The sequence below is a fragment of the Triturus cristatus genome, chromosome 2_2, assembly GCF_964204655.1.
Source record: "Triturus cristatus chromosome 2_2, aTriCri1.1, whole genome shotgun sequence".
Classification (NCBI taxonomy): Eukaryota; Metazoa; Chordata; class Amphibia; order Caudata; family Salamandridae; genus Triturus; species Triturus cristatus.
The window spans coordinates 738,094,186-738,120,686 of NC_140582.1; positions in this window are offsets into that span (position 1 = coordinate 738,094,186).

Below are 26,501 nucleotides of genomic sequence, written 5' to 3' on the forward strand. Positions count from 1 at the left end.
GGCTCCAGCTGAGTCTTTCGGTCGAAATTTCTCACAAATACGAGATCACCCGGAACTACGTCATGGGGTTTCACCTCAGTGTTGTCGGGAAAGGCTGCAGCTACCTGTGAACGACAAGATTGTAGTGCAGACATCAAGGAAGCCAAGTAATCTGTCAGCATATTACAGTCAACATCAGTTATTTTGCGTGGTACAGGCGTCCCCCACATATTTGGTGGTCTGCCGAAGATCACCTCATACGGGGATAGCCCTGTTCGAGAGTGTGCTACCATTCTCATGTAAAAGAGTGCAACTGGTAACGCTACTACCCAGTCGACACCTTTCTCTCTGCATATTTTGGACAATCTGATTTTCAGTATCTGGTTATGTCTTTCTACGAGACCTGCTGCCTCGGGGTGTCGGACACAGTGGAATTTCCACTGATATCCTAACAGAAGTGAAACATGTTTCATTAATTCGGATGAGAACGGCTGGCCGTTATCTGAGTAGACAACACGTGGTAAACCGTATCGTGGGAAGAATTCTCGAACCAACTGTTTGGCAGTAGTCGGGGCAGTGTAATCTGAAACCGGGTATGCCTCCGTCCAACGGGACAGAGCGCAGACAACTACGAGAACATATTTGAATCCTCGACATCGTTCCATCTGGATATAATCCATCTGGAGGACTTCAAAAGGGTGATTAGGAGGATGAAATCCACCCTGTTCTACGGGAACGCTTTTTCCTGGGTTAAACTGACAACAGATCATACAGGTACGGACCTTTTGTTTGGCTGCTGCTCGTAAATGTTTATTGAACCAAATGTGTTGAATGCTGTCTAGCATAGCTTTTTCTCCTAGATGTGCTGGACTATGTATAGTGTTAATTATAACTTGGACCATTGAATCAGGAAGGAACCATACAGACTTTTCCTTCATCATCCATCCTTGGTCCGTTTGAATCCCTCCTAATTCAGTCCATTTCTTTATTTCGTCTGGTGTAGCATGTGTCTGTATGTCAATTACGTCAAGAGTAGGATCTTTAACTGTCATACACTGTGTCGGCATCGGGACTATTGTCTTTGTCATGTCGGATGTTTGAGCAGTCTGTTTAGCTGTTCTGTCGGCTAGATCGTTGCCTTGGGAAATGATATCAGTAACTTTCGTATGAGCTTTACATTTCATAATTGATATTGCCGTGGGTAGATGTATTGCATCTAATAAGGCATGAATGAGGGGTCCGTGCTGAATGTGGGCACCGTGGGAAGTTAAATAACCTCTCTCTCGCCACAGCACGCCGAAGTCATGTACAACTCCGAATGCATAACGTGAATCAGTGTATATGTTGACTTTTTTATTTGTGGCTTGAATACAGGCTTGTGTCAGAGCGATGAGCTCTGCGGCTTGAGCTGACAAAGTATTTATACGATTAGTTTCAATGACTTTAGTATCTGTGGTGACTGCGTAAGCAGCCACTAGCTCTCCTGTACTTGTTCTCATACATGAACCATCTACATACAACGTCAGGTCTGGATCTGACAATGGAACATCTGTCAAGTCTTGTCTGGGTTTCGTCGTGATTGTAATAACTTCAATACAGTCATGAGCTAGTGGGTCTGTTCCGATTACTGGCAAAAGTGTGGCAGGATTCAATGTGTTACAGCGTCTGATTTCTATATGTGGCTGAAACAATGTAAGTTCGTACCCTGTAAGTCGCGCTATAGTCAAGTGTTGTGTTTGCGTTCTATTTACAAGAACCTCTACTGCGTGTGGTACTTGTACTGTCAATGGATGTCCTAACACTATGGCATCGCTTTGTCTGATTGCTAAAGCTGTCGCTGCCACTGATTTCAGGCACGCAGGCAAAGCCTGAGCTACGGGATCTAATGTACTAGAAAAATAAGCACATGGTTTGTGTGCTCCTGCTTGTTCCTGTGTGAGTACTGACAAGGCAGTACCTTCGCGTTCTGTAACAAAGAGTGTAAACTGTTTTCTGTAACATGGTGTTGCTAAAACAGGTGCTTGACATAAAGCTTTCTTTAAGCTTTCAAAAGCTTGTGTATGTTCCTGAGTCCAAGGGAGGACAGTCGATGTGGCTGCCTCCTGTGTGGTTAACTGAATGAGTGGTTTTGCTAGAAATGCATACTGAGGGATCCACTGCCTACAATATGAAGTGAGGCCTATGAAAGCCCGCACCTCCTTTTGTGTCTTGGGTATTGGCATGTTAGCTATTAACTGAATGCGGTCGGGTGTAAGCTGCCTTCCCTCCTTGGACAGCGAGTGTCCAAGATAAATAACTCGCTGGACACAGAATTGCAGCTTAGAAGGGGACACCTTGTGCCCCTTTTCGGCTAGAAATTGTAAAACTGTCAGTGATGCTTTTTCACATTCCGGTTCGCTTCTCGCGGTGATCAGCAGATCATCGACGTATTGAAGCAGGGCAGTGTTAACTGGCATGTGGATACTATCGAGTTCTCATTTCAGTGCTTGGCTATAGATGCTGGGGCTTTCTGTAAATCCTTGAGGTGCGCGTGAGAATTTAAAGCTACGCCCATTTAAACTAAATCCGAACAAATATTGGCTTTCCGGATCTATTGGGACGCTGAAAAAGGCATTCTTGAGATCGATTACAGTAAAGAATGTCGCTTCGGAATCAATAGCTGTCAGTAATGACGAGATATCTGGGACCACAGGAAATTGTGGCACAATGCATTTGTTTAACTCGCGCAGATCAATAACCAATCGATATACTGGCGGGGCCTTAGGATCTGTTCGTTTAAGAATCGGAATTATCGGTGAATTACATACATTGGAGTCTGTTTCTACAACTACTCCTTGGGCAATAAGCTCGTCAATGATTTGTAGTAAAGCCACTACAGCATCTGGTGGTAACTTGTATTGTCGTATTCGTGGTAGCACCACTCCTGCCTTTAATGTGACTCGATATGGTGTAATATTCATGCAACCAACATCAGTAGGGCCTCGTGCCCATAGATGTGTAGGTAAAGTCTGCAGTCGGGAATCCATGTCTCTAGACACATAGTGACCTTTAAAATCACGTAAAAACAACCTTACTCCTTCCGGAGAACAACATATTATGGCTCCTAGAGCTTTCAGAGTTTTTATTCCTAGCAAGTTTTCTGGACATGATTTAGTAAGCAATAAATCTGTAGTTCGGGTCAGAGGTCCTATCGTAAGTGGAAGAGGCTGTGATACTTCATTAACAATAGGTTTTCCTGAAAAACCAAGGGAAATATTCTGAGAGCCTGAGAGGGGTGCCCCTGGAACTTCACTACGTTTTATAGTTGTTCGACTTGCCCCTGTATCGAGTAAAAATTTCCTATCTTGGCCTAATAATTCACTATGTACATAAGGTCCTTCTTGATCTACAGGTATTTCAATAAGGGGTAAGTCAACTTCCCTCTCTAGGCTAGTTCATGCGTAACGCTGATACTCAGGATATTCATACTGGGCGGTCTGATACATTTGTCGTGTTGTTGTCTGTGTGGCAGCAACAGGCAACGGTGGTGCAGCTGGCACAAACTGTATTGGCTGTTGTGCGGCTGGCATGGCCTGGGCATGCTGCAGAGCTCCTTGTTCATTCTGATCTTGTCTGAGTGGCCGTGATCTTTCTTGTGTTTTACCTATGGCGATATTATGTTTTAAAACTGGACAGTCGTGTACTTAATGACCTGGCTTTTTACAATAATTGCATGTCCCTTTTACAGGTCCTGCTGAATCGGAATGTGTCATACCCTTTTTATGTCCTTCAGCTGGAACTGTCTGGGAAACTAGCATTTTCATTTTCGTGTCTTTCATGCGTCTGTGTTCATGTTCTTGTTCCTCTCTAATTCTATTGTGATGGTACTGTAACATTTGTAACATTTGTGATGGAGTATTACCTTGCCAGGTACTCTCGAATTTTAATACTCTATTCTTTACTGGGGGCAGGGCATTTTCTACTAATTTTGTCACAAACAGATGCGGGTATGATTCGCTACTTGCTTTTATGCCACTATTTATACCAAAACATTTTTCAAATCGGGCATAGTAATCACTAGTGTCTTCATCTTGCTTCTGCTTACAGGCTGAAATTGTACCCCAATCTTCCTTTTTCGTAGTCAATAAACGTGGCAGTACCTGTACTAATAAACCTGGTAATGCTTTAGTTTTATCCCCCAGTCCTGCTCCTGCAGTTCGGGCCTTTTCTTCCGCTTCTAACACTGACCATTCTATCTTTTGGTCTCCTACCTCCCACTCTTTTTCCTTGAGTTTCTCATAAATGCCAGCAGGCATCAATACCTTTAATATTGTCATAATGTCGGGATAGGTATACTCTCCCATGAGTAACATGTCTTTAATTTCTCGGTGAAAACCCGCTGGATCTTTGTCATGACTGGGTACCACTTTCTTCATTTGTAACAATTCTATTTTCGATATGGGCGTATATACAAATACGCGCTTGAACTCGTTGTCCTCGCCTTTTATTGGGTGCACTTCTCGTAAGGGATTCTGTCTATCCATGTGATACGTGGTTCTTTCCTTGACGGGCAATGAGACATGCTCTGCGCATACAAAAAGAATATACTGCTTTCTTGATTCTAGAATTTCTTTAATTAATTTAGTACCTGCACCTCTCCATTTATTCATAAGCAATTCAGTCAATATGTCAGGTAAGGGACCAGGGTCCGAATGTTGACTCCGATATAGTATAATGAGTTGTTGAATCATATAAATCCCAACTAACCTCTGTTCATCTGGGGTGAGATTCAAAAATGTGCGTACTACTGTATCATCACTATATTTTCCGGGACTGTCCACCCAATGGACAGCTGCCCTGGCTAAATCTTGTTCGTCCATAGAATCGAGAAAATGATAACCCCTTCGTTCTCGGAGTAGTTTGTCGGCGGCTTGGAACGAATGCTCGTTAGACCTGATGTTAATTATAGGTATTTGGAAATTCCTGTTATTATCTGGACATATCGGACGTATCGGGTCAATAAGACATCTATTACTATTACAAGATCTTCCTCTTCCTACATAGGCTATGGTGTCTGACTGTCCTGTGGGCAGTCCTGACCCTTCTTCCTCGCTTTGTTCGAACTCGTCTACCTCTAATCTCTCTTCGTGTAGGCGTTCTATTTCTTTACGGATCTTTCGGCACATGGCTATTATACAATTTTGCTTATCATGTCTCCCTTCTGATATATTCTGGCTCCATCTGGTAAGAATTTGCATTGCTTCCGGGTTTACCCCCGGTCGGTCTTGATTTCTGATCACACAATTTATGAGGAAACGTAACAGTTCCCCCTGTATCTCTACTTTCTGGTATTCCATAGCTCTGTTAATACATTCTGGATCTCGCCCTGTTTGGACAAAATGATATATTTTATCTAGATGCGCAGTCATTCCTGGTAACTTCCCTAAATACACTGCGGCTCGTCTGATACGCAATGATGCCAGGGTCATTTCGTCCTCTTTACCGGGCACAGGGTCATATCTACAATCTATAAGAAGTTCCTTGAGCGTACGGGCACTTATGAGTTTGGGTGTACGTGAATGTGCTGACTCTTGAAAAGTAAGTTTATTTATTCTGGGTGGCGTAGAAAAAATATTGGTAGCACCTCCTGTGGCCCCATCTGGGGTGTCGGGTGTGAAAGGATTCGTCGGACGTGACACAGCAACTACAGGTGTGGACACAGCTATAGAAGTAGCTGTAGGAACAGATGTAGAAACAGATGTGCTTGCCGGAACTTGTGACTCGATCTGTTGCTGTAGGGATACGGGTACTGGATCTTGGCGTTGGACCTCCCTGGTATGCGGTCTATGTGGGGCGGAATTAGCATACTCGGGAGCTGCGTCATCTAAATATGAGGAAAGAAAAACATCTTCTGCGGTTCTAGGATGCCCCTTAGGATGTACCTTGATTGGGAATAATGGGGGTGGCAAGTCTTTCGGTATCTCTGGAGTAGCCTTAGGTAATCCTTCGGCCAGAAGGGGATACATACCATTCATAAGGGCATTTCTTTGCCTATCTACTTGTTCTGATTTCACTCGGATACCTTCCTCAATTAATAGATTTTCTTGAACTTTATTTGAACTCTCTTTATTCTTTTCTTCCTGTCTACGTGCTTTTTCTGTGCGTCTATGAGATTCTTTACGCCATAACTCAACGGCGTCTTTCTGTGACTGTCTGACTTTCCTTTTCCATAACTCTTCCTCGACTTTCATGATGCACTCTGCATCCCAGGTTCCCGCTGCGGGCCACCTCTGACTTTCTGGTAATCCCTTGGTGTAGTCTACCCATAAATCAAGAAATAATATAGCGTCTAAGCCATGTTTGTGATACATGAAGTGCCCTGGAGTATCCCTAGGAGGAATAGGAACGGCTTCTTCGAGTACCCCTTTTCTTGTAGTGATCTGTCTTAGTTTCGAAAAGAGCGGCATATTGACAACTGATCCGATACTTAATCTTGAACACACTTAATACAAAAGCACAATAATGAACAACCATTCATACCACAATATGCAGGACGTTTTTAAACACATTAAACATTAAACATTAAACTTTTAACTGAAACAACAATGATGATCGTCTGCATAACTAATCACCAAGCTTAATTCTTGACAATAACTAGATACTTCGGAATACTTGATATACTGCTAAACAGTACAGATACACTGCTAAAACAGTGCAGACCGGATTTGTGTACCCAAACCCGTCTTGACCGGCACAACCTATGTGCACGTCAGAAATGCCTCCCCAGTAATGGTACTCACCGGGTAGCTTCGGAAACGGAAGGCCTCGGTAACTTGAACTTGAACCGGACTGGACTCGACTCGACTCGTCGGAAACTGGGCTTGACTTCGAACTGGTGGGTCTCTGTATACCTCGGATCTTGCTCTCTCAGCTAGGCTCTGGTCGGGATACTTCGCACTTCTCACCGCCTCGTCTGGGTGTTGATCGCAGTCTCAGTCGCCCCCGCTTGACCGGAGGGAGATACAGGAAATCCTGCTGGTACGCGTTATTTTCCGTCCAGCTGTGGCAGGAGACCGGGCCTGCAACTCACCGCCGGCGCGTGAGATGAGAAAGTGTCCCTGTTCGGGCGCCATTCATGTGGTAAATAAAATTCCTTTACCTGGACTTAATTTGATACAGAAACATAATAAAATAGCTCAGTAAAATGAGAGGCAGAATCCGTGGTATTAGAGGTTCGGAATGGGCTTTATTCCAGTGATCGATTATAATCGGTTGCTCCAAGTTCCATCACCACGGGGTTCAGGAAGTGAAGTACATACATTATTGACATGAAATGACTTTTATAGATCATACATTACAATGAAGCGAATGCAGTAGGCGTAACAATTGATAAGAAAAATGACGATTTATCTGCGTAACCAAAAATGGGTGTAATAAGGAGTAGAAAGGAACATAATTGGTTATGATGTCACATATAGGTGGATCTATAAGATTATTCTTGGCATAGATGCGCGCGCAGCAGTATGACGTGTAATTGACGTGCAACTAGGGGGTGAAGGGGACTTGACATTTAGCTCTACATGTGGAGACAAAAAGTCTGGGGGGTCAAGTCAACCTAATCCCAAATCATATCTAACATCCTATGTTTAAAGAACTATGTTATCCACAAAAGAAGGACTCTCGGACAGAATCTATTCTATACTGACTGTGCATGCGTGTACAAGCGTCTAAGTGTCTACACTGAATGCGAGGGGGTAGGAATATTCCATGGTAACAGGACTATGAATTACTTGCATAAGGGCAGAGAAGCCGGGCCTTTTGCTCGGTAACTGGAAGAATGTTTACTTAAACTACTAGGCAGGAATGCATCGGCTGAGGGGGAAGCAGATAATTCGAAGGTGAAATACAGTTCTTGGCAGAGAATAGGCTGATGTCAGGCTTCGTGAGCCGCGCAGAGAATGAGACAAAGTTCATGGTCACAGATGCAGGCTCAGACTCGAGGTTTCAGAGGCAGAAAGCAAGAGGAGTTTGATGACAGAATCAGGGCCTACTTGCCTGGACTGTAAAATGGCATAAGTGAACCATATAAAGCCGGTGGCCTTTCATATTTAGGAATGGAATATCCGGCCTATTCATGGCGGATCTGACAGAGGACATGTTGACGGTGGACGCACATGTATTTGCGTCTTCATAACTGGAGCTGGAGGGAACATACATGTACTTGTGACATGCACATAGAACCGTTGGGGTCCAAGATAGGGGACATAACTGACCAGAAAAATCCATATTTCCACAATTCAGGCAATCTGGTGTACCCGGGGAATCCCAGATCGGAGCCTGAGGTGCATAGTATGGGATTTTTAGAATCCTTCTAACATACAGCCAGTTCCTAAGAGCAGTATCCAGAATCTTTAGTCTAACCCTCTTAAAAAACCTAGGGTCGCCATATTTGAATAAAAAGTATTCTTGCCCTTGAGGTATACCGTGTAATAGGGCTTGAAACAGTAAACCCAGAGAGGAGGCATCTGTCTTTCCGGCTAACATTCTGAAGTTTTTAAAGTGGAAGGAGTGGCAGTAAACAAGTAAGTCCAGTAAAGTCAACCCTCCCATTAAGGCTTCTCCTTAATTTTCTCCAGGAGATCCTTGATGTCTTAGTGTTCCAGATAAACAAGCCTATTTTCCCCTGTATTTTGGCAATGACTGATGCTGGAAATGTCAATGGAATAGAGCCAAACAAAAAAGTAATCTTCGGCAGAACAATCATTTTAATTAGATTTACTCTGCCAAAAATACTCAAGGAGAGGCCAGACCATCGCTGCAATAGACCACAAATGTCCTTATAGACTCTCGTGAGATTTATTTTAGCTATTTCCGAAATATTTTGGGCCAAAGTTATGCCCAAATACCTCATGTGTGTCTTAGCTCCAACTGCCCCTCCTACTTGCATAGTCTCCGTTTTTTCCTTATTTACCTTATACCCCGAGATTGCTCCAAACAGTTCTGCTTGCTCGAACAATCTTGGGATAGCTTCGGCTGGATTGGAGGTAAACATAAGGAGATCATCAGCGTATAAAGCAAATTTTAGTTCTAGGTCTGCAATTCTAAAAGGATGGATCACAAAATCAGCGCTGAGCTGACAGACAAAAGGTTCAATATAAAGATTAAATAACAGAGGTGATAGAGGACACCCTTGTCTAGTGCCGCGAGAGATTCTGAACCAGTCTGAGAGCACTCCATTTACCAAAACTTTTGCTCGAGGGCTCTTTTATAGGGACGGAACAGCTGAAACAAAATTAGAAGGGAGTCCGAACCTGGACAGAGCCAACCATAGATAGGACCAATTTACTTGATCAAAAGCCTTAGCGGCGTCGATGGCCGTAAGGGTCAGCGGGAGCTTCTTAGCCACTGCAACATCTACTGCTGCGATAGCTTGAAAGGTTAACTCATTTAACTGTCTGTCCGGGATGAAACCTCTCTGATCCTGATGCACTATTGTTTTAATGACTTTGGCCAACCTTGCTGCTAAGACCCCTGCGAAGATTTTATAGTCGGTGTTCAACAATGAGATTGGTCTGTAAGACTCAATTTTCAGGGGATCTTTATTAGGTTTTAGGATCAGAGTGACTGTGGCTTCCGACCAAGTATCCGGAGTAGTATCACCCAATAAATATACTTTATTGAACAAAATCGTCAAGGCAGTGACAACTTCCTCAGACTCTATCTGATATAGTTCAATTGGGAGCCCGTCTGGGCCAGCTGCCTTACCCCTGGCCATTTTTTTTTATCTGGGCGGAGACTTCTTCTTCCCTGATACTCGAAGCTAAGAAGATGCAATCTGTTTCCGTTAACCGGGGAATCTCTATCTGGTTTAGCCAATCTTCTATTTTCCAGATAGAAGGACATGTATCTTCTTTATATAGGTTTTGCATGAATGATCTGGCCTCTTCTCGGATAAGGACGTCATCATGTGTGGTGACTCCTGTATCTTGAAGCAGAATACACCCAATCTGATTTCGGACTCTATCTGTTCTAACTTTCCAGGCAAGAAGTCGGACGCATTTTTCCCCATAGGAGAAATTCTGAAGCTTACTTGAATCCCACCTATCTTTTAAGATTTTATCAAGACTTGCCTGGTATTCTGCCCGCAGGCCATCAAGTTCACTTTGGATAAGGAGTATATTATTTCCGGGATCTACAGAGGCCTGCTGAAGCTGCTCTTCCTTTTGTTTAATCTTAACAAGGCTCTCTTTTTCAATCCGCCTTCTAGCCTTATTTCTCCTGATCATCCATGCACTTATGGTCCCTCTGATATACGCCTTAAATGCTTCCCATATGGTCTGATTGTTTGCTGTTCCAGAGTTGAACCTGAAATATTCCTCTATCCCCGATTTTAAGTTACCTATGATCTCCTCTTGTGATAGTATAGACCTATCTAATGTCCACCTTCTCTGCTGATTTTCTTTCTTCAGGTTTATAGTCAATTCCACCATAGAGTGATCGGAGAGTATAGCTGGAATATATGCTATGGATTCCACATCGGGATAGAGGACTTGGTCCAACAAAGAGTAATCAATCCTAGAGTGGTGTCTATTCTTGCGGCTATAGAAGGAAAAATCCCTCCTGTTACCGTTTTTTACCCTCCAGATGTCTATTAGGTTGAAGTCCTTAATAATATTTTTCAACTCCATTAACGACTTACGGGGGGGGAAGGATATATTTAGCCCTAGATGTACGGTCTAGATTCTCATTCAAAACCAGATTAAAGTCTCCTCCCAGCACAACTGGTATAGTCAAAGCGGAGAGACTGGTTTTTAAACATGACAGAGCTCCGGGTGTATCCTGATTGGGCCCATAATATACTGCACAAGCTAGTGGAGAGCTTCCAACTAGAAGGGATGCAACTAACCATCTCCCTGAATGGTCCGTCTCAAACTTTTCGACTCTAATCCCCTTATTAGATCGAATTATAATTGCCACTCCCCTTGTGTTTCCTATCTGTTTCGAACAGCGAAGCTCTTGAATCCACCTATGCTTACCAAACGCTGCCTCGCATTCATGTGCCTCCAGGTGGGTCTCTTCCAATAAACAAATATGGGCCTCTGATTTATTTAAGAATTCAAAAACTCTAGCCATTTTCCTATTATCTCTCAATCCATTGACATTCCAGCTAATAATTTTAATTTTATTGGGCATAATATTCATCTGGGGAGTTTTTTCTTTTTCCAAGCTTCTCCTACGGTGGATCATTTTCCCTTCTGACTCTATTCTTGCCCCAATTTCAGTCCCTACTTTCATTTCCAAAATTATATGAGTAAATTTTTCTTTTTTGCTCCCTCTACTCCCTTTCCCTCCTGCAACCCCCCTCCCCCCTTGAGGATCCCCCCCCTTGAGATCTTTGGCGATCTTGTCGCCTGTCGGGAGTCACTGAACCCACCCGGGATAGAGCCTCCCATGGATAGTAGGATCAATATACGGTGATGTGCCGTCTTCCTTTACTCTTTATTGTTTCCCCCCCCCTTTTTTTTTTCATTCTATTCCCTCTTTTCCCTTCCTTCCCCCCTCCCCTTCTCCTTTCCTTTCCTTTTTTCCTTTCCTTCTGTCCCACTCATTTCTCTCATCTATACTTACACCCCCCCTTTTTTTTTTTTCTTCTTCCCTTCTCTTCCTTTCGACAGCAATTTCAGTACACTCATCAGCAACATTATGTAGACAAAATGATAAGCAAAAAAATATCAAAAATTTGCTTTTTTTTTTTGTTGAAAAAAAAGAACATTTTTGATATTTTTTTGCTTATCATTTTGTCTACATAATGTTGCTGATGAGTGTACTGGAATTGCTGTGGAAATATTGAGTGTAATTGCAGGTTGTCAGGATCCACATAGGTTTGGAGAAGGAGTGTGACATCCTTTTCACAACCTCCTATCTTTAGATTACACCAGTGGTTCCCAAACGTTTGACTCCTAAGGACCCCCATTGAGTCACCACTGAATGCCGGGGACCCCCAAACAATTTGTAGGATTTAAATTTCAAACATTAAAACAGTAATTCGAAAAAAATAAACACGTGCACACAAAACAAATAGTCAAATTACTAAGGATTTTAGGGGCATATTTACAAGCCCCTATCACCATGAGAACGTCACTTATGTGACGTTCCGGTGGCGATAGGGGTTTTGCCTTATTTACAAGGCAGCGTTAAGCCACTTAACGTGGCTTAACGCTGCCTAGTAAACAAGACCCCCTTTCACCCAATGCTTAGTGTGAAAGGGGTGGGCAGTGGGTGTTGCGGTGGGCGTTCCATAGCAACACCCATTGATTTTGACGCTGCCCCCTATAAACAAGGGCAGAGTAAATGAGAAACAGCACCAAAATTAAGAACAGGGAAAACCTGGTCTTAACTTGGCAAAACAAGGAGAAATGCTTTATTTCTCCTCGTTTTTGCAAAACGACTTGAATTGTTTATGTTCAGGAAAGTGACCCTTCCTGCACATAAACAATCTTTTAAATAAATGACAGTTTGTAACTTCCATGTGTGCTGCATTAAGCAGCACATATAGACGTGACAAAACTGCATTTCAAAATTGTTTATGTGCAGGAAGGGGTACCTTATTGTTCATAAACAATCTTCCCCTGCACGCAGACACCCTTGCACTATGGTGCAAGGGTGCCTGCGTTGGCGCTACAAGGTTAAGTGTAGTGCAAGCATAGGGGAAATGCAGGGCTGCATCATATTCTTGTAAATATATGTGCAACCCGACGTTTCTGAAGTGGCGGAGCGTGTCGTTAAGCCAAGGAGGCTAACGACACTCTCCGCCACTTCTGTTGTATTTTATATTGAAAGAATTTGCAAAAAATGAAAGGAAAGGTTGGTGCTGCATCTCCATGAATAACATTTAAATGGCTGGTTTTATTTCGCAGTACGAGGCTCCTGCTCCTGCCAGGGCCAGACTGGAAACCCAAAGCATCCCTGGCAAATGTTTTCAGACCATTCCCCATACGGTGCACACCAAGTGCAGTGAGTGAGCCTGACCACTACCAAGGGGGCTTTGGTATGCTTCCCCCCCCAAAAGAAAAATGTAGGAAACAATGATGCAGTCTACAACAGATTTATCATTACATATCGAATTGTATTCGCTTTTAAAGAAAAGTAAATTAATTATTTACTATGCACCAGAATACAACAATCATTTTTGGGGTTCTTCAATGATTCCCCCACTATCACCCTCCAACAGTGCCTTTCATTTCTCCATATCCCTTCTGTCACATGTATTCATTTTTTATAGCATCTCTCATACCATTGTAGGATGTCAGAGCACTTTACATCACACACATATAGAGACAGTGAATCGTATGTGTAAATCAGTGTATAGAAAATGTCACATAAGGCAAAGGGGACTACAAGGTGCAGAATTCAATGCCATTCATATTGGTAGGCATTTGTAAAGGGTGCTTGGTCTGGAGAAGCACAAACTCAGGATTCAGATCATAACACAGTGGTTAGCATTGACTTTAACAATAAAAATGTATTTCCACCCAAATAAACCTTTTTAGCAGCATCCAGCATCCAGCATTTCAGATAATGAAAGACTGGGAAAAAACATGTCAGTAACTTGTACCTTGAAGTTTGCAAGCAGCTCTTTGACATTTTATAGGTCACTGTGATAGATTACGATTGTCACTTATGAACTTCACAGTAACAAAATAATCTCTGTGAAAAAAGCAGTAATCCACTGACCTATGCACATAAAATACTGTTTTTTAAAATGTGTGGTACATGTTCTTTGCAGTAGGCTTATTAATCCTCTGTGTTACATTAGATATGTCAAAGCTGCCACTGGACAAAACTCTCATCTCTCTCCAGCAGGTACATTAATCACTGGTGTTATCTTGACACTTTTATTGTTGTTTGAAAACTGCTAATTCTACAAGATACCTTGCAGTGCTTTTAAAACTGCTGCCTGGGGACCCCCTGGGAATGTGTCACAGACCCCTGGGGGTCCGGGGACCCCAGTTTGGGAAACACTGGATTACACTTTAGCACATATGTCGGGCTGAGATGTGTATACATTTTAAATGTTTTCAACGGTGCGCACGTCTCCAATGGACATGCAGAATTGCACATTGATGATGAACAAGTCATCTGTCTCATCATTGGCACTTGCTGAATATGGAATTTGACTATGTTCAGATGACTTTGGAGACACACCTGTACACGGGCTGATGGGACCAAAGTAGTCTGTGTGTTGTAATAGGTTTATCGATGTCCAAGTCTCATTCTGACATAGCAGACCCATTCCAAGACCATGCTTGACACAGCTGACCTTCCACAGTAGTGAATTCACCTCATGGCAGTGATTTAATCTGTGACATTTCCTGAGCCCATGGTGTGTGTTCTGTGAGCATGACTATGTGTTCCACGCCCTATTTCTACCAAGACTGTAGTCACTGCAGATGTTGCTGTTTGCGAAGCTTGCAGACTTGTCCAGTGCTTTGGCAACCTATTTGAATTTGAGTGTCCGGGATGTGGGTGCATGGGCCAAATTGAGTCATTATTGTGTCATCCCTATTTGGGTTGATATAAGTGACTTTACTCTGTGCAAACTCACATTTGACATATTTTGTATTCCCCAAGTCATATCTGTGACACCAACATCAGTGTGTTTTTGATCTGTCACCTGTTTTAGGGAGTTTGGCACTTTTATGTGTGTATGACTGCTCACACTCAGCATATTCTACCCTTCCCTGTCGCATGATGGCAATATGTCCTATTTGTAGGTCTCCTTGAGTGTTTCATTGTTCTGGGACAGTGTTAAATATTCCAATGTGTCTGATACATTTCACGTTATGCACATTTACTCCATCCTAAATGGTGTGACAAATTTCACCAGGTGTAATGACTAGCTCTGTGTATTGTGTTTGTAAAACACAGATCCAAACACCACCACTGGGATTGGCATGGGTGCATGTGCAATGACACCAGTCAATGGAGGCTTAGCTGTTGCACATTGCTGCTGATCAAGGTGTGTGGTGTTTAGACTTGCCTCTTAGCAAAGCCCCTACCTACATTGTGGCCTTACATTACAGGCCATGCCCTATGAGTAATGTTTGGGTATGTGTGAAAGTTGTTCTGGCAAGACACATGACACAGTGCTCAAGAGTGAGTGTGCTCCAAAGTATGGGCCACATCCTGGTTCATCATCATTGAGGGTCATCAGACAGGATACTGTCACAACAGTGTTGTGGCCTTGAGGGTATTGTGATAGAGAGTCGGTCTCTTGATGTATTGTTTGTTGTTCCACCAAGCTTGTTCCACATGTGACTGTTGTGAACATGCTCATCAAACTATGCCAGATTGCCAACTATCAGTAACACAATTCTGGAGATACTTCTGGATTATACTCAACACGCATATGTCTCAGTGGAGTTAAGCCCACCATTGTGTGCTTTGGTGTAGCTTAGAGACACTTACACACACACACACATGTTGTGTTTGTTCTGCAGTGTGTTGCTGGCAGGTTCGCTTAGTGCATCTTCACCCATGTATTTCTACTGGCTTTGAGGGGCATTGAGTGGATGTTTGTTGGAGTTTTTTATCTACTGTCCCTGGGACTCCTACATCTTCTGTCTGCACATTCATCATGTTTTAAATTTGCTGCCACAGTGTGGAACAGGATCTCGTCAAAACCGTGGTTTGGGAAGGATTTCCTTTGTATGTGTGACTGTTTGTTAATAAATAAATGTGTTTCTACAATTTGATGGTCACTTCTTACATTGTCCAATTGAACATTGGTGGCAGTGTTAGCCCACAATGGCAATGATTGGCTCCACATGGCAGGGGGTATTTTCTAAGGTGCAACAATGTTTGCCTCAACAGATCTGTTTGTTTGGCAAACAACCACTATTTTGTCACTACATTGCTTGTGGTTTTAGGCCTCAAAAATCATACCTGATTGTTTGCACATGCTTGGGGTTTGAACTCCACACTCACCTTTTGGTCACTACACTGATGGGGGTTATACCCCATGTTCCCTATGTTCTTAACAATGCTTGGGGATTGAGCCACACACTCACCTTTTGGTCACTACACTGATGGGGGGGGGGTTATACCCCATGTCCCCTATGTGCTTGACAATGCTGGGGGTATGAACCTCACAAGCACCTTTGGGTCACTACACTGATGGAGGGGTTATGCCAAATGTCCCCTATATGCCTGACGATGCTGGGTGTTTACACCCCACAATCAGCTTTTAGTCACTACAGTGATGGGGTTTCTGTATTTGTTTTCTTTATGTGTCACTATTTCAGGCAGCTTGCACAAAATACACAATCTTGGCATGACAGTAGTTGGGGAATGTTCGCCCTCCACTGCTATGGGGTGAACTTTGCTGGGGGGATAGACATCCCCCTATGGGGTGGACATTGCTGGTGGTGATAGACATCCCCCCATGGGGTGGTCAGTGCTGGTGGGGGTAGACATATGGGGTGGACATTGCTGGTGGGATGGACATCCACCCCCTATGGGGTGGACATTGCTGGGGGATAGACATCCACCCCTTATGGGGTGAACAGTGCTGGTGGGGATAAACATCAACCCCCTATGGGGTGGACAGTGCTGGTAGGGATAGACATCCACCTCCTATTGGGTGGACTTTGTTGGGGGATAGACATTCCCCCTATGGGGTGGACAGTGCTGTTAGGGATAGACATCCCCCATATGGAGTGGACAGTGCTGGTGGTGATAGACATATGGGGTGGACATTGCTGGTGGGATGGACATCCACTCCCTATGGGGTGGACATTGCTGGGGGATAGACATCCACCCCCTATGGGGTGAACAGTGCTGGTGGGGATAGACATCCACCCACAATGGGGCAGACTTTGCTCAGGGGATAGACATCCCCCCGTGGGGTGAACATTGCTGGTGGGGATAGACATATGGGGTGGACATTGCTTGTGGGATGGACATCCACCCCATAGGGTGGACATTGCTGGGGAGAGGGACATCCACCCCCTATGGGGTGGACATTGCTAGTGGGGATAGACATCCACCCTCTATGGGTGTGTTGCCTTTCGCGGAATCATGATGTTTTTGTGTGTGGTAGGTGTCTGACTTACCTTCTGTGACGTACGCATCAGTTCCGGTTGCTGATTCGACCATAGGCATACAGTATAGGGATGACATGCGCGATCAGATACATGGCTGCTTCGTCTCATACGAGGTGATCGTGTTGTGGTGGGAATCGGAGCTGAAATACAGCTCTTCCGGATGCTATGACGTGCTGGAGGTGGCAACCTGTTCAGCGCGGAGGAAGTACACATCGTACTTGCCTGGCTGGAAACTGCTTTAGAAATGGTTCCGGGCGAGTCCATTTAGCGTTTACGGAGCCGGCTTATACAGAAAATGTTGCTGGATTTGGCGCGAGCGTGTCGCTAGGGAAATGGACACATTTGAGCATTGTACTTCCTCGCTTGGATGGACTGGCTCCCGGAACGAGTTGGTCGGAAGGTAAGGCTACGGGGTGCTCTGGGAAGGCCATCTGAGCGAGATTGGAATCGGTACCAAAATATTTTGCGGCACAAATAATTTTGAAATGTACAAAAATTTTAAATTAGAATTTTTTTATTAATTATATTTTATTAGTTTACATTTATTTTTTATCCAAACATTCCTAAATTACTCAGCACCCATATCCCCTATAAACCCACCATCCCGCTCCTAAAATGTATACAAATTTTAAAATGATAGTACATTTTCATCAACATTTTTAAATTACTCCCCACCCATATCACCTATAAACCCAACATCCCGCTCCTAAAATATATACAAATTTAAAATGTATATTAATTTTTCATCAATATTTTGAAATTACTACCCACCTTTCTCTGCTAAAAACCCAATATCACACTCCTAAAAATGATATTAAAACAAAAAAAAATTAAACATAAAAAAGTTGTTGAAACATTATAAAATTACTAATACAAAATTACTAAAAAAATAAAACATAGAACATTAAAAAAATAAAAACCATAACATCGATATTATTGACTTCGATATTTTTACCATCGATATTTTCTAATTCGATATTTCTAAATGACATTAAAATGTAATATATAATATAAAAATGTCTTTATTGTATAGTCAATTAAAACCATCACAATGTTCCGATACATAAGATCCATTTTCTCTACATGTTACAAAATCCCAATTTGTTAAAAAACATAAAGTAAAAGGAAGAGTGAGTATAAACAACTGGTACACCACATCTTTGTGCAATACATTAAGATTTGACTCATTATTTCTATTTACAACGTTATTCCAATCAAGAATTTTTTAATGAAATAGAAGAGGATTTGAGAAGTCACTCAAAATGTGCCGTAATTTTTCTTTCTTCAGCACTAATCATAATTTCTATGGCAAAATTAACCCCTCCTCATTGTGTTCCTTTTTAACCCTTTCGATGCGCATGACGGAGCGGTTCCGTCATGCGCATCGGTCGCGCTGTGCGGATGACGGAACCGCTCCGTCACGGCCCCGCCCGCGCAACGAACCTTCAGCACGGCGCGGTAATCCGCGCCGCGCTGAAGGGGTTAAATTAAATGTTTTAAGTGTTACCAGTTAATTCCAATCAAGATGGCTTCAGGTGTGCCATACTTTTGTCCTAAGTAAGACAGTAAGCGCTCTAGTTGTTCTAAAGAACACTCTGGGACATTCTGTCATTAGGCTATACTTGGGCTACATTTGGGTGATATTTGGGCTACATTTGGGCTCTTTTGTCTCTGGTGGCCATCTTGGGAGATTTATTTGTTATACAGTTTCCTAATTTCCTCATTTACTGCAGTCTCCTCAGTAGGAAATACTTTGTTTTTTATTTTGGTTCCATCAAGAAGGCATTCAGATGTGTCACACATTTGCCATAAATTCTGAATGTGAGCACTCTAGTTGCTCATTAGATCACTGTAGTAAAGCTACTGCTCACCAAGGAAGTCTGCTGCTGGTATTCAAAGTGCATGTTTCAGTCTGCATGTCAGAATTCTTTCATGAAATAGAAGAGGATTTGAGAAGTCAAAATGTGCCCTAATTTTTCTTTCTGCAGCACTAATCATAACTTCTATGGCAAAATGAACCCCTTCATTTTGTTCCTTTGTAAATTAAATGTTTTAAGTGTTACCACTTTATTCCAATCAAGATGGCTTCAGGTGTGCCATACTTTTGTCATAAGTAAGACTGTTAGCACTCTAGTTGTTCGTTAGAACACTCTGGGACATTCTGTAATTGGGCTACATGTGGGCTACATCTGGGTGATATTTGGGCTACATTTGGGCTCTTTTGTCTCTGGTGGCCATTGTGGGAGATTTATTTGGTATGACGTTTCCTAATTTACTCATTTACTGCAGTCTCCTCAGTAGGAAAGACTTTCAATTTTTTACTTTGGTTCAATCAAGAAGGTATTCAGATATGTCACACATTTGCCATAAATTCTGAATGTTAGCACTCTAGTTGCTCATTAGATCACTGTAGTAATGCTACTACTCACCATGGAAGTCTGCTGCTGGTATTAAAAGTGCATGTTTCAGTCTGCATATCAGAATGTTTTAATGAAATAGAAGAGGATTTGAGAAGTCACTCAAAATGTGCCCTAATTTTTCTTTCTGCAGCACTAATCATACTTTCTATGGCAAAATGAACCCCCTCATTTTGTTCCTTTTTAAATTAAATGTTTTAAGTGTTACCAGTTTATTCCAATCAAGATGGCTTCAGGTGTGCCATACTTTTGTCATAAGTAAGACAGTAAGCGCTCTAGTTGTTCTAAAGAACACTCTGGGAAGCTGCAGTAGAACACAAAGGAATCAACTGACAGTCTCTGCCCTTGTTGGATGTACATGTTTTACTGTGAATGTCAGACTTCATTCTCACATGACTGAGAAAGATAATGTGAATTTACAGAAAATATGCTCTCAGTTTAGCTTATAGATCACCTTCCAAATCTCTGTGGGAAAAGCATGAGAAAATAGTTTTCTCTCAAACATGATTCATGATATCACAGCAGAAGGCTTTTTCACATGGTAAAATCCCCTTAGAACACACCACAATTCCTAAAATGAGTATGGTACCATCATCAAATGATTTATAATGTAACTAAAGTCTTAAAACCTTCTATTAACTGCAATGCTTTTTAATGAGGTGCTATCATGTATGTTGGTCCCAAGATGGCTGCCAATACTTCTTGGATGAAGTACTGACAGCCAATCAGATCTCACGATGAGATGTGTGGTTAGGCTTCGCCCAGATATATATGTGATTTTACTTTTGATTTTCTCAGGAACTACTGAACGGATTTACACCACTTAAGCAAAAGGCACGAGTCTAAACTGAGGACTACCTCTTTGCCAAATTTGGTGTAATTCCATTCAGCAGTTCGGGCTGTAGCTGCGTCAACAGGTCCTATGGGAAAATGCATAGGGAAAATGCATCTTGGCACCCCCCTATTTTTCTCGGCCTCCGCTTGACGAATCACTGTGAAATTTTCAGGAAAGGAGCGGACCGGAGCTGGACAAAAGTTTGGAAAATTTTGCGAAGATTCGTCAGTCAGCGCCAACGTTATTCCAAATAGAATGTTGCAGATTTCCTATGGAAAATAGGTCCTAACTATAACTACCCTTCCCCTCCCAAGTCTAAAATTGAAACATTGTGGGAGTCTGATCTTCAATATTCCTTATTGTAAGGGTTTGGGGTTCAATTTGGAGTAAAATACACCACACTTCGCCTAATGCCAGCACTACACTAACCCTTTATTTTTTTTATAATAGGCAGTACATTACCCCACTCTCTTTGCAAACATATAACCCAAATCTGTCAAATATGTGTTGGTGTTGTAAAACCCTTCCTGGCACATATTTACATATTCTTTTTTCATTGCCCACCAACCACTGCTTTTTGGGTGCTGGTATGTAAAACTATCTCTACTATTTGTTCTATTAATTTCCACTTTGATATCAAACATATTTTTCTGGGAAGTCCCTCCTGCTCCTGGCCAGCACGCTCTAAATTAGGCAAATTTCTGGATTTGTCTCTTACTATTGCTTTTCAAGTCATTACATCAAATTGAAAGGATGCCAAATATAAAATGTTACTAGTTGGTGGAATCTTCTTTGTTCCCATCACAGGCTTGATGCAGCATTAGCTCCATCTACATTACAAATGATAAATAAAGACCTCTTCTGGTCTCCACTTATTGATTATTTAAACTAAAAGTCTAAACTCTCCAAGGACTCTACGATGGTTTTCAACCCCCTTGATTGTTTTCCCCCTCTTGTTTAATACCATATATGGTTATTTTGCAATTGTTGTTGTATGAGATACGCTGTTATATGACATGATGTTACTATACGGAACAAGATATTATACAATACAAGCTTTATTATGTGATACAGGTACAGATATGTAATGCATAGTGTTTTATTCCTCCTTTTTCTTTCTTTTCTTTATTAATCTTCTCTATTCTCTTCTGTTTTCTTCCTCCTTCTTTTCTTTCTCTTAAATACAAAATACAAAAAATGCGATATCATAAGTGCAGAGTTTAATAAGTTTATTGTACAATTTCCTTCTTTTTGTCTTTACATATACCTATTTTTTGCCTTTCTTGTTAATACTTTATTTCATAACCTGGTTCTCCAATATAAGTAATGGATAATTCTGATATATTTACTCAATGGGAGTATGAATGTCTTTCTACTAGAATATATTTTATGTTCTGCCTTTATTTAGTTTACATCATATTCCAGTTTAAAAAAGAGGAAAGGCACTTTGGCAAGTATAGAAAGGGCAGATTGTGCATTGTACTGTGCAACATCCCTGAAGAGCCTTTGAACCAAAGCCTGCTCCTGCCAGAATACTCAAAACACTACAGCAAGTCTTGATGAATTTGCCTGAGGCTTGCGCTGAAAAACAGCCAACAGCATTTGCCCTCAGTGAACATGTGTTGGCACAATCGTTTGACAAAGTTTCCCCATAATCATTGAGACCTCTGCAAGTACATTAGCTGCTCTGATTCTCATGTCCGTGAAGAGCAAGCAGGGGCCTGCAGTGTGTAGACCTTTAGGGACATGCTGAGAGAAATGACTGTGGTAACTGGTGCTCATAAGGAACTTCATAGGTAAAACAATGTATACATTGCATTTAATGCATCAACAGTGCCTGCAAATGTTTTAGTATTTTAAAAATAGTTATAAATTAGAAACCTATGCTTCATCTTGTTTATTGTTTCACTTACAGGCGATATATTTTGCCCTTCTAGTAAAGGACGCTTTGAAAGTATTCTGTATACTTATGGACATATTTGTTATAAAAATCTTTCTTTAGCTCCTGTGTCCTTTTGTTCAGACAACTTTACTGCATCTTCCTGCAGCAAGCAGCCTTAAGTCATGAGAAGTAAAGCAAAATTCCTTTAGGCAGATATAGAAATGTAAACTTTCACCACTAAGGAAGCTAATCAGATGTTTCCTGCCTCAGATACCTATTTTGGAGTTGGGGCTTTACACCTCATAGCTGGAAACAATTTGAAGGCTTAGTAAGTTGAGCAGCATCATTTTGTCTCCGTCCTTGGCTAGGCTACACATGTATTTACCTTTGGCATTATATACTCTTCTGAAGTAATAATACCAATGAGATATAGTGCATGCATATTAACGTTTTTCCTTTTCAGAAACATATGAATTGCTGATATTAATCTTTTATAGGTATAGATAGTAATGTGGTGTGCTAAAATGCATATAATGTAGCACATTCTTCAGGGATTAGTGAGAATAAGTAATGTGTGTTCAATGCTTTCTTTATAAATTGTGACCAGTTGTTTTTGTTTAATAATAAATGTGTTAGTTTATTGTGCCACATACAAGAGTACTATATAATATACACATTTCTTGCTCCCTTGATTCAATAGGGTTTCCCCTATCCTTAGTTTAGTATAGGATTTAGTAAATGTTGTGAATCTTTTCCATGTATAGGGAGAAGGATCGAAACCATGTGTCTAGTCATCAAATCCTATCCCTGATTTTCTGCACAGCTGCCACAGAAATTCTTTTATGCTCCTTGCTACCAAGGACCAACATTGTATGCCGCTTAGGCTTCCTTTGATAATCTTTTATCTTTATAGCATGCTCTTGAGACTGATTTATATTAGTCTGGCTTTGAGTTTGTAATAAACCTTTTAACTTCAAATTATTGACTCAGACTTTTATTATGTGGTTTTAACTGTACCTTAAGAATTAAAGTGTTGTTAACCCCTTTTCCTCTCAGGCTACTAAAAAGATCTAGTGATCAGAGTTGAATTGGAAGGAAGGGCCTTGAGCGTTCTCAGATGACAGCATACCGAGACTGGTTAGTACCTAAAGTGAAAACGGTTAGGAAACTGTTACTATAGATTTGTTCAGATCCAATATCAGTGCCTAGTGCCCATATTTCAACTTGGACAATCAGTGGCAGTTATGTTCTAGTGGGTCGAGGGTGAGCTGCAACAGCGGTTGAGTGAGTATCAGTAGGGTTGTATAAGCAGCTGATGCTTAGATTGCAGTGTTTGTGGCTATTGTGTGGTGTCTTGGAAGATTGTCTGGTATGCTGTGCTTATATTTTAGATAATCGTGTGAGTGTAGCGCTAATTGTGGAGAAGTTGCTATCAGGTCCAATGCGGTGTAAGATTCCTGGATTATAGTAAAAAGTGTAGAAGTCACTACATTGTAATTGTTTGCTTAGGTTTTGTGGGGTTTGTTGTGGAACATCATCAACAGCCCAATCGAGATAGGAATGTTTATTTTTTTATGTGAAATCCAGGTATGAAAAGTATGCCAAACATTTTCACAGAAGTAAGATGCACTGATCAGAGTGATTCCCCACAGGACGAGATTCATTTGAATGTGTGGTTGTGTTTCTTTTACATGATTGATTTCTGTGGATTCTTGAGTAAAGTAGACAATTGTTATCAGTTGCTATTGAATTGTACATAGTTGAAAATGTATTTCTGAAAAGAGGGCATTCATGAAAATTGTAAGAGAGGGTAAGTTGCTGCGAGGAGTGAGATTGGTGTCACAGCGTCCTGCACTGGTATAGGTTGGATAGTGTGAAGCTGCCCAATTATTGACTATCTACATGACGAAATGGTGCGCTGGTATTGGTTAATGATTTGGTACGAGATATTAAGTAAAATTTCAATGTTTGTGTCGAAATGAATACATTTTGTTAAAATATGAAATGTTTTAAAGTTGTACGGGATTTGTTTAGAGGAGATGATCAGATACTTCTTAGGGGGGGGAGAAGCCCCATATGCATACATTGTGGGACATTATAAGGTGATAAACTTGGGGTTACATACACACATATTTGGCTAGAACAATGGCACAAGCTCACTGTGAAAGAAGGTGCCCTGACGTTTCCACTTTATGGTACATTTAATCTGAGAATTATTGAACATTTGAGGAGAATTCTATAGGAAATGAAACCACAAACTAGACCAGTGCAATTTGAAGCACTTAATGCTTGGGAGTGTGGGGCTCATGCGAGAGAAAAGGAGAGATGTCAGGGATGAGTGAAAAAGGCAGCGCATACTCATGCAGATGCAAGGTAGTATGCAGAGTAGAAAACGTGGAGAACCGACATGATAGAAGGAGCGAAATTATACCCATTATTGCAAAGCTGAGAAGGGGGAAAAGGAACTGCAAAGAGAAAGAATCGTAAAATAAGACAATCTGGAGAGCTGCTGCGGCACGTGCAGGTCAGAGTGGTGGGGAGGTGGGGCCGTGTGGGGTAGATTTTGATGGATGATGAGGAGGGAAAACTATTTATTTCATTTTCCCTCGTCATCGTCCATCAAAATCTCCCCCCACCCTGCCCCACCGCTTTTACCTGCATGGGTCACGGCTGCTGAAGAGACAGATGAAAATAGAGATAGCGATACTAGTGATAGACTTTTAGACATATTAATGTTTGAGTGACCACCTCTGTATAATGAGATTTGAGCAGAGAGAGGTGGGAAAGAGGTTGCAGGTGGGAATACCAGATTCCCTACTTCATCAGTAATTATGAGCCCTGGTATGATATGATTTCTCCTGTGCAGAGGGACCAGAGCGAGATGGGGACTTATACAGTGAATCAAAATATGATAGGAGGGAATCAAAGGACTTGCATTCCTGGGACATCCACTGTCTGTACAGTGCTAGATGAACTTATTGTTCCTGTTACCATTGGAGCTGTGGTTTCTATATATAAAGCTAGTTCTGGGGGAAATGGGTTTCAGAACTCAGCTGTCCCCGCTCACCAACATGCATCTTAATTAATCAGCCAAAGCGAGCACCTGATGAATACGATTAGGTAGCGGCACCTGCCTAACAGAAACTCTAAACTGGATCACACTATACTTTATCAGCATAAACTTCACTCAACATTACTTACCTCTGAGTGTGAGCAGCATGCTATTCCGATTTTTTTTTCAGAATTGTTAAACACACTCACAACAAATAATGAATGGTCAATGAGCCCCGGAATCTCAATGCCTAGCAGGTCGAGCAGTTCCTGTTCCCTGTCGAGAATGTCGACCCAGCTGTGCCTCAGGGAGTAGCCGCTACCGGGCCTGCTGCCAGCATGGAGGGGAGGTGGCGCTGCACAAAAAAAGTAATGCTGCCACCCCTTCCTCTCCAAAGATCGCCCAGGTGGTGCCCTAATGGAAGCCGTCCCTTTGCCATGGTGCTGGATGGGTAAAAAATAAACTAAGAAGGGAAAGGATGGGAAGGTAAAGAAGAAAGGAATAGGAAAAGAAGGGAAAATAAAGTCAAAAGCAGTAAAAAAAACATGAAAAATATACACAAAAACATAGAATACACAAACACAAAGACACACATTATTGCAAAAAATAAAAATGAGGGGTAAAAAAGTAATAAAGGAGGAGGATCACAAAGATTAAGAAGAGATTAAAATTTAGGCCCAGCACCATAACATTAAGCAGATAAACAAGATGGCTGCGCCCATGCGGTCTGCGTGGTGCTGTTTGTGTGTGATTTAGAATGCGATAACACTTCAGTGCTGGTAAATTAAGGTAAGTTTATTGTTTAGTTAATTAAAACCATAACAGTTTTACATTGCTCAATTGTTATTAAAACAACATATTTTAAATCATTTCAACAAAGTCAGAGTAACAATTAGCAAACAGTGTTTTAAAAACAACAAATGTAATTTAATTCAGATCTTAAAAACATTCTGTAGTGCATGTCTGACTTGCACAAGGCGTTATTATGACTTCCTCAATTTTGTTAATTCTGTATCTAAAAAAAAATACAAATAAGATACATTTATTTTAAAGTGCTAAATGTCAGATTTTGGTCCCTAAAATGAGTCATATGTGTTTACAACTGTGTGAGAAGGTGGCCTCATATATGCTGTCCACTAATTAAAGTGGGCACCTTGCACCAGTCCAAACAACCCTAATGGTGATTTGAGACATCAAAGATAACCTTAGAAAGCTATCCAAGTGGTAGCTGTGGAGAGAAGCCTTCAGGCTT